We start from the raw sequence: 16,064 nt of genomic DNA on the forward strand, positions 1-16,064 counted from the left end.
AATATCAAATCCAGGATCTAGTTTCAGGGTTCACAAGCCCTGTCTATGTAGTCTTTATTGTTTGGTAACTTGACATTTTGTTCTTGTTCTAAACTTTTTATTTCTTACATTTCATGTAATTTTTAATGATGGGTACATTATTTCCATACTAGCAATTCAGTTACTAAAGTGTAAGCTGACAATGACATAGCCGAATAGCGAAAATTCAACTTCAATGAACTCCTGCTTACAAAAAAGTCACAAGGAAATATTATTCAGTGAGATGCTTGATTTCTTTCTTTATTACAGCATTAGTATGGAGGATGGAGAACCGATGCTCCCATTGGCACTGTCTTTCCGCACAGTTTAATGAAATCCTTTTAGTTTATATATCATTCTTTGGCCACAATCCACCAGAAACTTCAGGTACAAAAATTAGCCGTCATACATCAATTAGGCAGCACACAAAGGCTGACAGTTATAGTTGTGCCTTGATGTTCTAACTGAAAACATACCAGTGGAAAGACACATGATAAGGCAATCAAAATAAATTAAAATTCATATACTTAGAACACACATATGCATGCACGAGCACACACATCACTAATGTAAGAGGCATACGCAACACATCATTAACATGAAATTTCTAGCACAATTTTTTAAACTAAAAAAATAAACTCACATACTTTTTGTTTATATGGTTAAAGCTATAATTTTATTTTTTTATTTTTATTTTTTATTTTTTCGTCCATGCCTACAGCATGCAGAAGTACCCAGGTCAGGGATCAAACCTGCACCATAGCAGTGACCCAAGCTACAGCAGTGACAATGCCAGATCCTTAACCCAGTGAGCCACCAGGGAACTCCTAAAGCTAAGTTTTAAAAATAAAATCTCAAGTTGACTTTTGATGAGTGAGGGAGTAGTAACAGTTTTTATTATTAAAACACAAGTTATAATATCTTTTTGTAAATGTCTCCTTAATATCTAGAACAATTTTCAAATATTTTAACAAATTTCCTTTTACTAAATTTATTTAAAAATTGGAGTCACTAGATTTTATGAGAATTTACATTTTATTTTTCTTCATATATTTTGATATCCAGGAAAGAGCAGGAGATACCAAAGAGAACTGTGGCTTCCGGAATAATGGAATAGTATTTTTGTCTTCTCTTCCTTTTTTTTTCTGGCTATCAACACCAGTATATAATAGAGAATGTCCACTCATAGGTAAGAATAAATAAAGTGTAAAGCAAATATTAGGTGAGAACATTATTTTCATCATTTATAAGTGTTAGAATTCTTTTCTTTTTTTTTTTGGACACGCCCACAGCATGTGGACATTTCTAGGCCAGGGATTGAACCCATGCCACAGCAGTGATCCGAGCCACTGTAGTGAAAACACCAGATCCTTAACCCACTGAGCCATGATGGACTCCCAGAATTATTAAGATTTAAAGAATTCTATTCTATATTTTGAAAATAGAGTAATCTGTTAGAAAAATAGACAAAGGACATGAACAGGAATTCACAAAAGAACAAACACGGATGAGTTATAAACATACGAAATGACATTAAACTTCATTATTAATAGAAAACAAAACAAAATGCTCTATTTCATCCACCAGATTGGAAACCATAAAAATAATGCTAAAACTCAGGGTCAGCCTTTGTGTGCTGCCTAATTGATGTAGGACAGCTAATTTTTGTACCTGAAGTTTCTGGTGGATTGTGGCCAAAGAATGATACATAAACTAAAAGGATTTCATTAAATTGCGAGGAAAGTGGAGATATATGGAATCATTTGTACACTGTTGGTAGAAGTCTAACTTTATAACCTTTGTTGAGATTAACTTCATAAAATATCTCAAGTCTTAAAAGGTTCATATCTAGCAGCTTTGCTTCTAACAATTAGGACTAAGGAAATAAAGGATATAGGTAAAGTTTGGTTATTACAGTCAAGTTTATAATCACTGTGATGTAAAATAAAAGCACCTCAATATTTACAGGGAATTAAGAAAGAAAATCTAAGCAGTTTAAAAAAGTAAGACCTGTCTCATTTCACTGATATGAAAATCCATGTACAATATACATGCTCTAGAAAACCATATGTAGAATGATTTGCTTAGTGTTGTAAAAGGACTTGCATATTTCTACATGTATATTCTTTTTTTTTTGTCTCTATGCCTGTGTTGTGTTTTCTATGCATAGATTTTTTTCCTAGAAAAGTGAGCAAAAAAAGTGTTAACGATGATTATGACAACCATATGGTGATTAATGGGCTAGGGATTTTGAAGGGGAAGAAACTTTTTAGTTGATACCCTCCAAATTGTTTGACTGCTTTGGGTTGAATGATACTATCTTTATAATAAAAAATGCTTGTTTAAAAAAGCAATTTCTATTATAACAAAAAGGAGAGATGATCACGTGCTTTGCTCACCCCACATTATTTTCAAGGTATTTTATTCTACCTTTTCGCAGGCATATAACTGTAAAAATGTACCTAATCCTTTGCCTTCTAACATATTGGATCTACTTATCACTAGAATTACACCAAATGATCATCTCTCTTCAAGAAAAATAAAGCATTTTACAATGTGAACTTTCGCAGGGCCTTATCATTTTCTTCTCCAGGTGAGATGAGCTCAATTTCTTAAACACTATGGTTTCCAATCTCTTCAACATTCTAGTCACCCTCTAGGTGTAATCCACCTTTTCAGCATCTCTTAAAACACAGCCTACAGAACTGAATATAATATTCAAGACACGGTCTGATCAGTTCAGATTATAGTGAAACTATTACCACCCTTGAACTTGACTCTCTACCTCTATTAATGCAGTTTAAGAATGCATTAACTTTTTTAAGCATCTGTTAACACCATATTGGCTCATATTGAGCGGGTAGCCAAATAAAACCACAGGAATTTTGTCATAAATTTCCTTATCCTGTAACTGTGCAATAAACAAGAGTTTACAATAACCCAGTAAATTTTCATTTTATTAGTTTCAGCACATAGTTTCAACCTGGAAAGATCTTTTTTTTTTCTTCAGGCACAAGACTATCATCTAAACTAATAGTCACTCTCTCTAGCTTTGCATTACCTGCAAAACCACTAAGCATTTCTTCTTTCATCATTCTAACCACTGCACCAACTGATGAACAAGACAGCCCAGTGGAGAGTCCCAATTTCAGAGAACTCCATGGAGCCTGGCACCAACCCATGACTAGATACTCTATGGATAGTTGTTCAATTAGTTATGGATTAGGAGATTGCTCACATTTCCCCACCTTATCCTTAAGAATGCTGAGAAAATCATCAAGGAATATGTTGCATACATATAGGTATGCATTGCTCAGCAACCTCTTTATGACAGCATATGTAATATACTATTTGGCACAAAGGAAGAGAATAGGGCACCACTTGGTTTGTCTTCTAGGGGTACAAATCCTTGGCTCTGAGGACCTGAACTTCTCAACTCTTATTTATTTACCCAATTGCAATGAGAGCCTGTCTTCTTAATTCTATTAAATACCTCCATTTTAGTTGTAGATCTCTCACATTCAAAATTTATGAGAAAGAGCTATATATGTGATGGACAGTGGCATATAGTAGTTAAAAGCACAGACCCTAGGACCAAAGCTGCCTGAGTTTGAAACCCAGCTCCACCACTTTAACTTGTATAACCATAAGTGAATTACTCAAATATTCTGTGCCTTGATTGCCTTATTTGAGAAACAGTGATAATAGTATCTCTTTCCATAGGATTAAATGAGTTAATATGTGTACAACATTAAGACAAACCCTGGGCATCTAGTAAGCTCTAAGTGAGTGTATCTACTAATATAATCATAACATTTTCAAAGGAAAAAAAGATGGTATTATCTTAATGTAAAACAATAATGCTGACATGTTACTGTGTTTCTTAAATTATTTAGCTCTGTGCCTTACAAAGGATGCATTTGTTGCTGCCTCCTAAGACTTATATATATTTTTGCAGTCCAATATGCCTATCCATTCACTAAAATAGTATATAAGTATTTACTACTATTATTATTATTACCAAATTGACATGGTTGTGTGACTGCCCTTGTAAATGCTTAAAAGAAAGTTCTAAGGTCATTGACTGGTTGGTGAAAGGCTCTTCTGGGGTTCTGAACATTCAGGGGTCAGGCAGAAACATGCCCTCACCCACATACTTTCCACAGGTCCTACCATGCTGGCCTCCACATCACTGGCAATACTACAATACAGGACTAGAAAATAAGACAAAAGTCAGAACCTTCCAGCACAGCTGATGGCTTCTGCATTGTACTGTTTCTCCAGGGGACTATTTTGGACAGTCGTTGCTAACATACCTTCTTACCTGGCCCAACTTCCATTGACTGGTCACCTTCATTTCCAATATTATTTCGCCTTGAACACAAGACTTCCTGTTTTCTTTCCTGACATCCTGACAGTCCCTCCACCTCACATCAAAACCAACACTAGCTCAATTTTGAACATGTCACTCCTTGGGAAGCCTAGATGAATTCAGACCAGAGTGGGAAAACCAAACGAGGGAAAAGCCTCTTTCTGACCCTTAGGGAACAGGGAAAAGAAGTAAAAGGTAAGACTAGATGTTACTCTGACAGTGTCAACCATGACTACATTTATTCATCAAATGATTAGTGAGCCATAAGCACCATGATAGATGGTAGAAACGCTAAATATAGCTTAGTGTTGGTTCTCAAGGAAATTAAATAGAGCCAAAGAGACACCAACAATTAAAGATATTACAGTATAATAAGTGCCCTAAAAGCAAAGAAGATGAATTATCATAGCAAAAATTATTATAAGTAAATCTTTTCAACATTATATCTATTTACTAAAGTCAATGCTGTGATTTTATGTTGGGCTAATCAATTTAAAGGATTCAAATCTAGTCTCTATTTAGAGTGTGTTCCTCAGGCCAAGAGCAACTGCATCATCTGGGGGTTTATTTGAAATACAAAATCTTAGCCCTAGTGAATTAGAATTGAAGTGTTAACTAGATCCTGCAGTGACTCATGAACATATGACCATCTGAGAAGCATTATTCTAAAGCAAATCCTGGCTCACAGAAGCTATGGCTCAGGCCTGGATCCTATCTTCACATGCTGCAAGAGACTGAGTTGGGAGCTCCTTGTGTGTAGGGAAGATGCCTATTCATCTAACATCTAACATGCAGTTGGTACTCAATATGTGTGTTGATTGAATATATAAGTGGATAACTAAAGGAAGGAATGAAACATTAATGAATAATATTCTTAAATTTTTTTTAAGCACGTAGGAGGAGAGGGAGGAGTCATAACGGAACTTAGGTTACACAGCATGTGAAATCAGTCATGTAAATAACACTTTGGCTATGTCAATCACATTAAAAAAAAAAAAAAAGAACATACCAGTAGAGGGCTTTCCAGTGCTAAGGCAATTTTAATTTGCATTTTAGCTTAATTACATTTTTAGTGTGAGGGGAGGGGGGGAATGAAGTTTTGGTAACATTTTCAGCTTTTATCATCTTTATATTTAATTAATTAAAAGATATATATCAGTGGTAGATTAAGGCTTTGTTATTGCTAATTTCCTAGTCACTTAAGTCATCAGGATGGGATTTAAGGTGTCAAAACCATAACACACCCTCATCTGTTCAAACATTTCATATCAAGTATATAAGCACTAGAAAGCCATATGATCTCAAAGAGCCACGCTAAAGTGATACATGCTAAAGGGAGGAGGGATTAATTTTAGGATGAACCACAGCTAAGTTTTCATTATTTCATATGGTACAAAATAGAATGGGAAGAAATAAGAGGCTTTTGGTAATGAAAGGAAATGCTTCCAGAAAAATACAGGGAAACATTTAGAATTAATTGCTTGATTCTAATTAAAAGAATATGACCTTTTAGAAGCACAGTAGTTATTGAAACTCTGATTTTATTTGCATACATTAGAATGAACATGACAACTGAATCTCTAGGTAAAAGTTAGTCTATGCCCCTAAAAGGGACACTCTTTTCCCGAAATACAATTTTTTAACTACTTGTACCAGAAATAAGTTAAACTATGTCCCTAGTTTTATTTTATTTTGTCTTTTTGCCTTTTCTAGGGCCACACCCGAGGCAAATGGAGATTACCAGGCTAGGGGTCCAGTCAGAACTGTAGCCACCAGCCTTCATCACAGCCACAGCAATGCCAGATCTTTAACCCACTGAGCGAGGCCAGGGATTGAACCTACAACCTCATGGTTTCTAGTAGGATTCGTTAACCACTGAACCATGACAAGAACTCCTGTCCCTAGTTTTAGAGCAACATGTGAATGGCCAGGACATGTGAACAAAGCAACCTCAAAAACATCTCAGACTAGTAATATGGAATAGCCTATAATAGCAGCGGATATGAGAGTCTTTCTAGCTTGTCAGCAGTTTAATATATTACAAGTGACCTGCCAGTGTCACCTACATACTGGAACATTAGGTACAATATAAAAGGAATGTCATATATCTTCAGAGACTAGTGAACTGGAAAATACAGAGGGACTAGATTTGTTCTATGTAAATTTAGTCAACAGGTAAGGTACAAAAACTGGAGAAAGGCAAAAGTTCAGCGCACCATACAAAGAACTTTCTAGCAACAAAAGCCATCTAAAAGTGAACAGTGGTCTCACACAGTTAGATTTGCCTACAGAGGCAGAACTTCTACCCAGAAATCACCATGATACTCTGAAGGCTATTCACCTATTGACTTTGGACAAAATAAATGCTGAGTTTCCTTCCTAATCTTGAATTATGATAGCATCTCGAACATAAAACTGCACATTTTGGACGTTCCTGTCATTGCTCAGAGGTAATGAACCTGACTAATTCCATGAGGATGTGGGTTCGATCCCTGGACTTGTTCAGTGGGTTAAGGCTCCATTTACATGAGCTGTGGTGTAGGTCACAGACACGGCTTGGATCCTCTGTTGCTGTGGCTGTGGCGAGGGCGGGCAACTGCAGCTCCATTTCGACCCCTAGTCTGGCAACTTCCATTTGCCATGGATGCAGCCCTAAAAGACAAAAAAACAAAACAAAAAAAAAAACAAAAAACAAAAAACCTCTGAACATTTTTCCCATCTATTCTTGATCAAAAAAGCCGCAGTTTGTCCTAATTTTCTGTGCCACATCCAAGGACCATTCTTATTTATCAAAAATGCTTTACCTCTCTAGCCTCTCAGTTTTCAAGATTTCTTTTGATTACAGGGCTTGATGGCACAATAAATAATGGGTCACTACCTCTCTGTACTTTTCTTCTCTCTCCTGTCCCAATCGTGATTTAAGGGCAGCATCTCACAATAAGCGCAAGTGGGTGACTTCATATCTAAAAGACAATTTAGAAAGCTCATGAAAGATGTGTTCACTTTGGGAGTCAGATTCTGAAACACTCTCTACACAAGCGATAGGGAAAAAAGGTCCCTTTTAGTCACTAGACTTAAAGACTGAGTAAAGAACTTCTATAATGAAGACTTTCAAAATGACTGATTTCTAGTCTTATATAATTCTTCAATTCCTGGATGAGTTGTGTACCTTTATAAATTATAGAGGCTAAACATGCTTCCCTGTTCCTCCTCCTCCTCTTACTTTCTTCTTTCTTTTTGAAGGAGCATTGCTGGAAAAATAAGAGAAAGGAAGAAGAGGGAAATGAAGTTCTCTATTTCACACACACACACACACACACACACTATATATATAATGTGTTACATATACTTATTTATATATATTAATATATAATATTCTTACATATATCCAGATAATATATATAATGTATATTAATATATAATATATATATATACAGATAATAAATGTCACAGTTTATGAGGAAGTTACTGAAGGAATAGGAGAGAGAGATTTGTAATTACATAGAGCCTAATTTGGCTTTTGAGAGTCTCAGCATTCACATGAAATTCATATCAGGATTCTATCAGCTAAGTATACATTTAACATAAATCGTACTGACAGCAAACACTTCCAACATTACCATAGTACTAATATTAACAGTTTTGTAGCTACTTATATACCATATCTATTTGTTTTTGTATGTAATGCATGGTACTTTTCAATGTAATAGTCATTGCTGAAACATCAGAATCACAAAGGATGGTTATCTCGCTGCACTTTCAACAGGAGAAATCACACAGGGAAACATCCTCACTTATAAATGGTGCTTTGTCTGACATAAACACAAATAGGTCAGGAACTTTAATGATCTGAGGGTTTTTGTGGCGGGGGGGGTGACAGCAAACTCAAGCTGGAATTTGAGGAACCCTTATATAACCATTGTTGATTTCCTAGGTCAACACCAAAAAAGCACTTTGAGAAAAGTTCCATTTCAATTTTAACGTGACTCCCACTCCGAATCCATCCCACTCCCTCACCTCTCACCCTTGGATAATGACAATAAAAACAAAATTAAAGCAATGGGACCTAATGAAATGCTAAAGATGTTACAAAGCAAAGGAAACCATAAAAAAAAGACAACTTATGGAATGGGAGAAAAATCTTTGCCAATGATGCAACCAACAAGAGTTTAATCTCCAAAATATACAAACAACTCATACAACTCAAAAACAACAAAAACAAACAACCCAATCGAAGAATGGGCAGAAGACCTCAATAGACATTTCTCCAAAGGAGATATATGGATGGCCAGTAAGCACATGTAAACACAGACTTGCTGGACAGATAGAAATTTACAGGCAATATCAATCTATTAAGCAGGGTATTGTTTTCAATCCCCAACACTTTTTTTTGTAGCATTAAATAATGCTAATTCCTATTTTTTTAGTGTCAGGTATGGGTTGTTGACAAGAACCTACAAAGTAGGTAAACAAAAGACAGAAAGTGGAGGAAAAAAAACAGGGAATATTAACACAAATGCAATGTATCTAAATGAGAAAAACAATAAACTCTAAGACAAATGAAGGAAATGAGGAAACGGGTACAGTAAGGAGGTGGTTAACAGAGACAGTATTCACACTGTTCTTACAAAACAAATTATCTTATGTATTTATAAAATGTACTCATTTGCATTTTCCTCACACCACAGTCTAAAAAGCAGGTGTTTATAAATTTTGTGATAGTGTCATATCACAGAAAAAACTCATGGACACGTTTCTTGTTACTGGGGTCAGATAAATTTTGGCTCCTCACTGTCTTGCCTTGAGAAAATTGTTCAGCCTCTCTGAGCCTCATTTCACTCATTTGCAAAATGAACTAGTTGACTCTGCTGAAAATTAAACAATATGCATAAGTTTTCTAACACAGTGTCTGTCACATTGTAGATGCTTGAGAAATATCAGTAGCCTCTCATTCCCTCCATGTCTCTTTATATTAATCCTTTATTGTCTGCTAAGATTTCCAGGACTTAGTGGAAAGAAACTCTCTTTGTCTGCATTAGGCTTCAAGCCTGGCAGCATTCACCATTGTGGTGTTACTGACTACCTTAAAGAGTTTCTGAGATTATAGATAAAGAAACTGTGTTTTGCATCAGTCAAGCTACTGTTGGGGAAAAAAAAACAAAAACAAAAACAAAAACTAACTATGAAGAGTCTCATTTAGGGAGACACGAATTCACCTTGTTTTAGCTGTGGCAATCGATCATTTTCAGTAGCCAGAGTTCATCTTACACTATGGATAGAGGGAATCAACCCAAATACCTGTTAGAAAATACCCTTTTCTGAAACATTCCTGCTCTCAGAAGCTACTATGTTTATATTAGAACACAACTCACATAAATATCCATCCCTGCTCTGTGTTTCCCTTATTGATGGTTGAACAGTTTAAAAGAGAGAGGTGTGATTTAAACATGGTTTCCTAATTAAAATATATCCCAAAAGAATCCATCAACAATCACAGTAGCTCAATGGACATCATTAGTTGACAATTATCTTAATGTTGGCTTAATATTGGTGGCGGTTGACTTTCAGTTCAATGATTTCACTACCCAATGAGGCTCGTAGATCACACAGAGTCACATGCATGGTCCACGGTACTTCCTCCATAGTGTGTAGCTTCCCAGGAGTCACTCATGAACTGAAGAAAGAAAATGTAAAAAATTTAATATAAATGTAAAGTAATTATCCTCTTTGAGTTAGCAAAAAAAAAAAAAAGAATATGTTTTCTATTAGATTTTGGGTTGTTTTTTTTTTGCCAAATTTGGAATTATTCATTTCTTAACTAGTATATGTAGAACATGCATGAGATGATGCAGATCCAGATTTTCCAAAGCCTTGGACAGAGGAAATTATAAATTTTATTAGCCCTTCAAGAGATAGTGTAAGGAAAAATACAACCTGTAAATTTTTTCCCTGTAAACTTGAACTAAAAGTCATTCTTGACTCAATGCCCAAGTTTTTGAAGCATATACTCTAATTTTTGTAAGGACATTTAGCTTGATGTAACATAATTAAGGCTTCTCCTTGAACATGTCCAAATATCTGAAATTTAGGCAGCTAACTTTTCAGGCTGCTGTGCTTTAGAGATGTAACATGTATAATCCCACTTGCTGATCAAGAAAGCGAGAAGAGGGAGTTCCCATCATGGTGCAGCAGAAACGAATCTGACTAGGATCCATGAGGTTGCAGGCTCGATCCCTGGCCTTGCTCATTGGGTTGAGGATCTGGCATTGCCATGAGCTGTGGTGTAGGTCACAGATGCGGCTTGGATCTGGTGTTGCTGTGGCTGTGGTGTAGGGGGGCAGCAACAGCTCCAATTAGACCCCTAGCCTGGGGACCTCCATATGCCACAAGTGTAGCCCTCAAAAGACAAAGATAAAAAATTAAAGAAAGCCAGAATAATATTTTAATTGGAACTTCGATGATACATCATGAACCATAATCATAAATAAAGCTAATATAGTTATATAAGATCTTTGGTTAAAACTATGAGGATTTGGACTTTGAAAAACACACTCCTTTACTATATTAAATATATATATATTTGTGCATTTGTGCCATATATATATATATATATATGGCACAAATGCACCTTTCCACAGAAAAGAAACTCATAGTCTTGGAGAACAGACTGGTGGCTGCCAAGGGGGAAGGGGAGGGAGTGGGATGGACTGGGAATCTGGGGTTAATAGATGCAAACTATTACTTTTGGAATGGATGGGCGATGAGATCCTGCTGTATAGCACAGGGAACCATATATAGTCACTTGAGGAGCATGATGGAGGATAATGTCAGAGAAAGAAGGTATATGTGTGTGTGTGTGTGTGTGTGAATGAGTCACTTTGCTGTACAGTAGAAAATTGACAGAACACAGTAAACCAACTATAAGAGAAAAAATAAAAATCATTAAAATATTTATAAGGGTCTGTGAATAGGTCTCCTCCTGTTTAAAAATATTACATTTGCAAATTGCTGTATACTACTGAGAAAATGGCACAATTTAATAAAAAAGCAAAGGGGCAAACTATCTCACCATTATCATCACATTTGGTTCTCTGTAATATTTTGTGCAGTCATTAAAAGCAAAGTCACAGTAATATTTTAGCCATCTCGATACCTAGAAGATTTCTGTTCCTTTGGCTAGGAAGGTTTTCCTTGGATGATTGGTTGACAATATCCATAGAATAATTTTAGGTCCTGAAGAATTAAACACAGGTCTATTTTTATGAGGTGGGACAGATTGGAAACCGTTCTTTCTGCTTGTTCCAGTGAAATTGGAAATGAAAAGAATGTGTGTCAGATGAGGGACAAGTATCATGAAGCCCATCTGAATTATATTTCATGCCCCTCTTTATTGCCTAATGTTCAACTATATCCATTTTCCTGGCAGTATTGCACCCATCAAAAACAAGTTATTGACACTTACTTCTCATATATAAATCACATCAGGCAGACAAAGCAAAGAAGATGGTTTCAGAGGATGGGATGATGCAGTCGAATAATGTATATTTGTTTTTCACCTCTAGGATATCTCTTTAATACTCTCCTGAAACAATGGCACACAATCATTCCAATTAAATGATCTTAAAATAAGATATAAAGTAAATTCTGGTGATCTCATTCTGTCTGGTGTGTCAAGAGTTGACAGCACAAAATTGAGCAGAAATAGTTTAAATTTAGCAGTCTTCACATATGTGTACAAGGACTGAGAGCTGAAATTGGATTTGCTTCACTGGAGTCAATTAAGAAAGACTCAAGGAGGAAAGGTTGAAGAGCATTGACAGGGCACTGGGAATTCTGTGAATATTGACTGGCACTGGCTTGGGCACAAATTAAGCAAGGAATTCTGGTTTCTGACATTAATTTTCTTCAACCAAGAAATTATGCTAATAGATAAATGATGATTATATTACAAAAAGAATCACAACAGTGATGATGATGATGATAAAAGACAAATGTAATAAAGGGATAAGTTCACCAGTGATGAGCTACCAAATGGCTATGTCTGTTTCACTCTCTGTCTCTTTTTTTTTTAAGGCTGCACCCATGGCATATGGAAGTTCCCAGGCTAGGGGTCAAATAGGAGCTGCAGCTGCCAGCCTATGCCACAGCCAAGCAACACAGGATCTGAGTCGTGTGTAAGACCTACGCCACAGCTCATGGCACCTCCAAATCCTTAACCCACTGAGCACAGCCAGGGATCGAACCTTCATCCTCATGGATACTAGCTGGGTTTGTTTTCACTGCACCACCATGAGAACTCTGTCAGTTTCACTCTTATTTAAGATCTCTGGTCATAGACTTTATTTCACACAGCTCTTCTGCTGAGAATCCACTCATCACACCTCATTCCATTTCACGGTGTTGTCCACATAATGTTTGCTCTGCTCTTAAGAACTGAGAGGCATCTAAGAGTAAAGCAATTTGTTCTTTACCTTGTATCTTTATCTGTATGGTAGATTATTGAGCCTACTCTGGCTTACTGAGCATGTCACTTTCCTTCCCTTGTCTATCGGTTCTGAGATTTCAAATGTCAAACAGGAATCATTCATATCATTAGCAAGTGTTTACCATAAAATGAAGAGCAGTGAGAAGTTGTAATGGGGAGACTGCATTAATCAAAACAAATCAACACTCAAGTCGGCTGTTTGCTGCTTACTTCATTAAAAGCTGGTAGATTAGGAAAAATCTCCCAAGGAGAAAAATGTAAAATAATTTACAGCTAAAGGATTATGGAAATTTCAAATATCTCTAAGTTCTATAGTCTTTTTCAAGGAAACAAAATTAAAGCTAAAAGTGAAGCAAGTTTTATAATGTCTCTTGTGGCCCATTTTTCTCCCCCCCATAAAGAACATATTTAAAATGAACATATTGGTAAGAATCTTGATATACATTATTTCAGGAAAACATTAAATGCAAAATTACGAGTAAGTTAGTCTTGCTGTAATTGGTATCTCACTTCTGATAGCAAAATTTTGCAGATTTTGTTTTGCTTTTTCTTAACAAAATTGAAATCAATGCCATAACCTTATAAAGAAGATGAATATTCCTGCCACTAACTTACTATGAAAAAAATAAAGAGTATGGGTTAATTAAAAAAAAAAAAACAGGAAGCTATATAGCTTGGGAACTAGCAGGACAAAATGCACTTAAGATTCTATTAAGTTTTAGACTTTGAAGTCTTATTTTAAATACCCAATCTAACAAATTTCTGTACCCAGAAAAGAATTTTTATTTATCTCTGAAAGAATATTTGTAATGTTTAAATCTTAAGCTTTTGGGTTGTTTTTTTTGTTGTTGTTTTTAATTACTTAATGAATTTTATTACATTTACAGATGTACAACAATCATCACAACCAAATTTTACAGCCTTTCCATCCCAAGCCCTCAGTGCATGCCCCCACCCTCCAACCTGTCTCATTTGGAAACCATAAGTTTTTCAAAGTCTGTGAGTCGGTATCTGTTCTGCAAAGAAGTTTGTTGTGTCTTTTTTTTTAGATTCTACAGGTAAGTGATAGAATTTAATTTTGGTGTTTCATTGTCTGACTGACTTCACTTAGCATGACAATTTCTAGGTTCATCCATGTTGCTGCAAATGCCATTATTTCTTTCCTTCTTTCCTTTTTATGGCTGAGTAATATTCCATTGTGTATATGTATCACATCTTCTTCATCCACTCATCTGTCAATGGACATTTAGGTTGTTTCCATGTCTTGGCTATTGCATGTAGTGCCGTAGTGAACATTGGAGTACATGTGTCTTTTCAAGAGTCGTGGTTTTCTCTGGATAGATGCCCAGGAGTGGGATTGCTGGATCAAATGGTAGTTCTATTTTTAAATTTCTAAGGAATCTCCATACTGTTTTCCACAGTGGTTGCACCAATTTACATTCCCACCAACAGTGTAATAGGGTTTCTTTTTTCTCCACACCCTCTCCAGCACTTACTGTTTGTAGACTTATTTATTTATTTATTATTTATTTATTTATTTATATTTGTCTTTTTGCACCCAAAGCATATGGAGGTTCCCAGGCTAGGGGTTAAATCAGAGCTTTAGCCACTGGCCTACGCCACAGCAACGCCAGATCCAAGCCATGTCTGTGACCTACACCACAGCTCACGGCAATGCCAGATCCTTAACCCACTGAGCAAGGCCAGGGATGGAACCCTCAACCTCATGACTCCTAGTTGGATTCATTTCTGCTGCACCACGATGGGAACTCTTGTTTATAGACTTTTTGATGATGGCCATTCTGGCCAGTGTAAGGTGGTACCTCATAGTGGTTTTGATGTGCATTTCTCTAATAATGAGTGATGTTTAACATCTTTTCTGTGTTTTTTGGCCATCCGTGTGTCTTTGGAGAAGTGTCTATTTAGACCTTCTGCCCATTATTTGATGGGGTTGTTTTTTTTTTTGGTATTGAGCTGTAGGAGGTGTTTATACAACGTATAAAATCATGACTCTGCATTTATGACTTCGTCCTAAATTTTTACTCTCCAAACCCAACACTTAACTCTAATAATTAGAAGAAAACGCTCCTCTAAACAATGCTAATCCTTTGCAGTTCTGAAATCTTACTTTTCCCATTGTAACTGGATGAATTGGACCTGGGAACCTGAAACCAGAAAGGAAGGCTTTTCTCCATCTCTGCCAACTTCATATTCTCTCATTCTGCTTCCCTGTGTCAGAACAGCATAACGGCTGCTCTGGTTTTACAATTCAAGTCCAGCTGATAAGAGCTAGGGTGGCAATCTCAAATGACTACAAGTATCAGGAGGGTGATAAAGTAGGTAGAAGAGAGGATGAGAACGTGGCTTCAAATCAGCACCAGCTGCTTTTCATCTTATGGTCATAGAGGACTCTGTATTGCCAGAACTTTGATTTTCAAGAGAGGTGAGAATGTGTAAGTCACCCAATTTTAAAATGACCATTTTTAAATAACACAGTTCAGACTAAACTACACAAGTGCAATGAGCCAACAGACAGTTGAGAATTAGAACTGTGGAGGAGGGGGCCACTGCACAAAGAAAGTCATCATGGAGTAATACAGCTATGCCCAGAGACAAAGCCCTGAAGAAAGGACTGGTGGGGAAGAAATACTGGGCTTTCCTCTCCTCCATCATCTTATCTCCTGCTGAAAGTTTTCTTTTTTTTTTTTCCCACTGTACAGCATGGGGTCAGGTTATCCTTACATGTATACATTACAATTACATTTTTCCCCCACCCTTTCTTCTGTTGCAACATGAGTATCTAGACAAAGTTCTCAATGCTATTCAGCAGGATCTCCTTGTAAATCTATTCTAAGTTGTGTCTGATAAGCCCAAGCTCCCGACCCCTCCCACTCCCTCCCCCTCCCATCAGGCAGCCACAAGTCTCTTCTCCAAGTCCATGATTTTCTTTTCTAAGGAGATGTTCATTTGTGCTGGATATTAGATTCCAGTTATAAGTGATATCATATGGTATTTGTCTTTGTCTTTCTGGCTCATTCACTCAGGATGAGATTCTCTAGCTCCATCCATGTTGCTGCAAATGGCATTATGCCATTCTTTTTATGGCTGAGTAGTATTCCATTGTGTATATATACCACTTCTTCCGAATCCAATCCTCTGTCGATGGACATTTGGGTTGTTTCCATGTCC

At 36.4% G+C, this 16,064-nt stretch overlaps 1 long non-coding RNA gene across 2 annotated transcripts in view; it reads right to left on the reverse strand.

The window, feature by feature from the left end:
* Window positions 1–8,881: 8,881 nt before the first annotated feature.
* Window positions 8,882–16,064, reverse strand: part of LOC125136414 (uncharacterized) — a 47,333-nt gene continuing 40,150 nt past the window's right edge. For both annotated transcript variants that reach the window (XR_007137179.1, XR_007137178.1), the window contains one exon: window positions 8,882–10,064. This is a non-coding gene — a long non-coding RNA (uncharacterized LOC125136414). The remainder of the gene's footprint in view (window positions 10,065–16,064) is intronic.

The sequence above is a fragment of the Phacochoerus africanus genome, chromosome 9 (genome assembly GCF_016906955.1).
Source record: "Phacochoerus africanus isolate WHEZ1 chromosome 9, ROS_Pafr_v1, whole genome shotgun sequence".
NCBI classification, from domain to species: domain Eukaryota; kingdom Metazoa; phylum Chordata; class Mammalia; order Artiodactyla; family Suidae; genus Phacochoerus; species Phacochoerus africanus.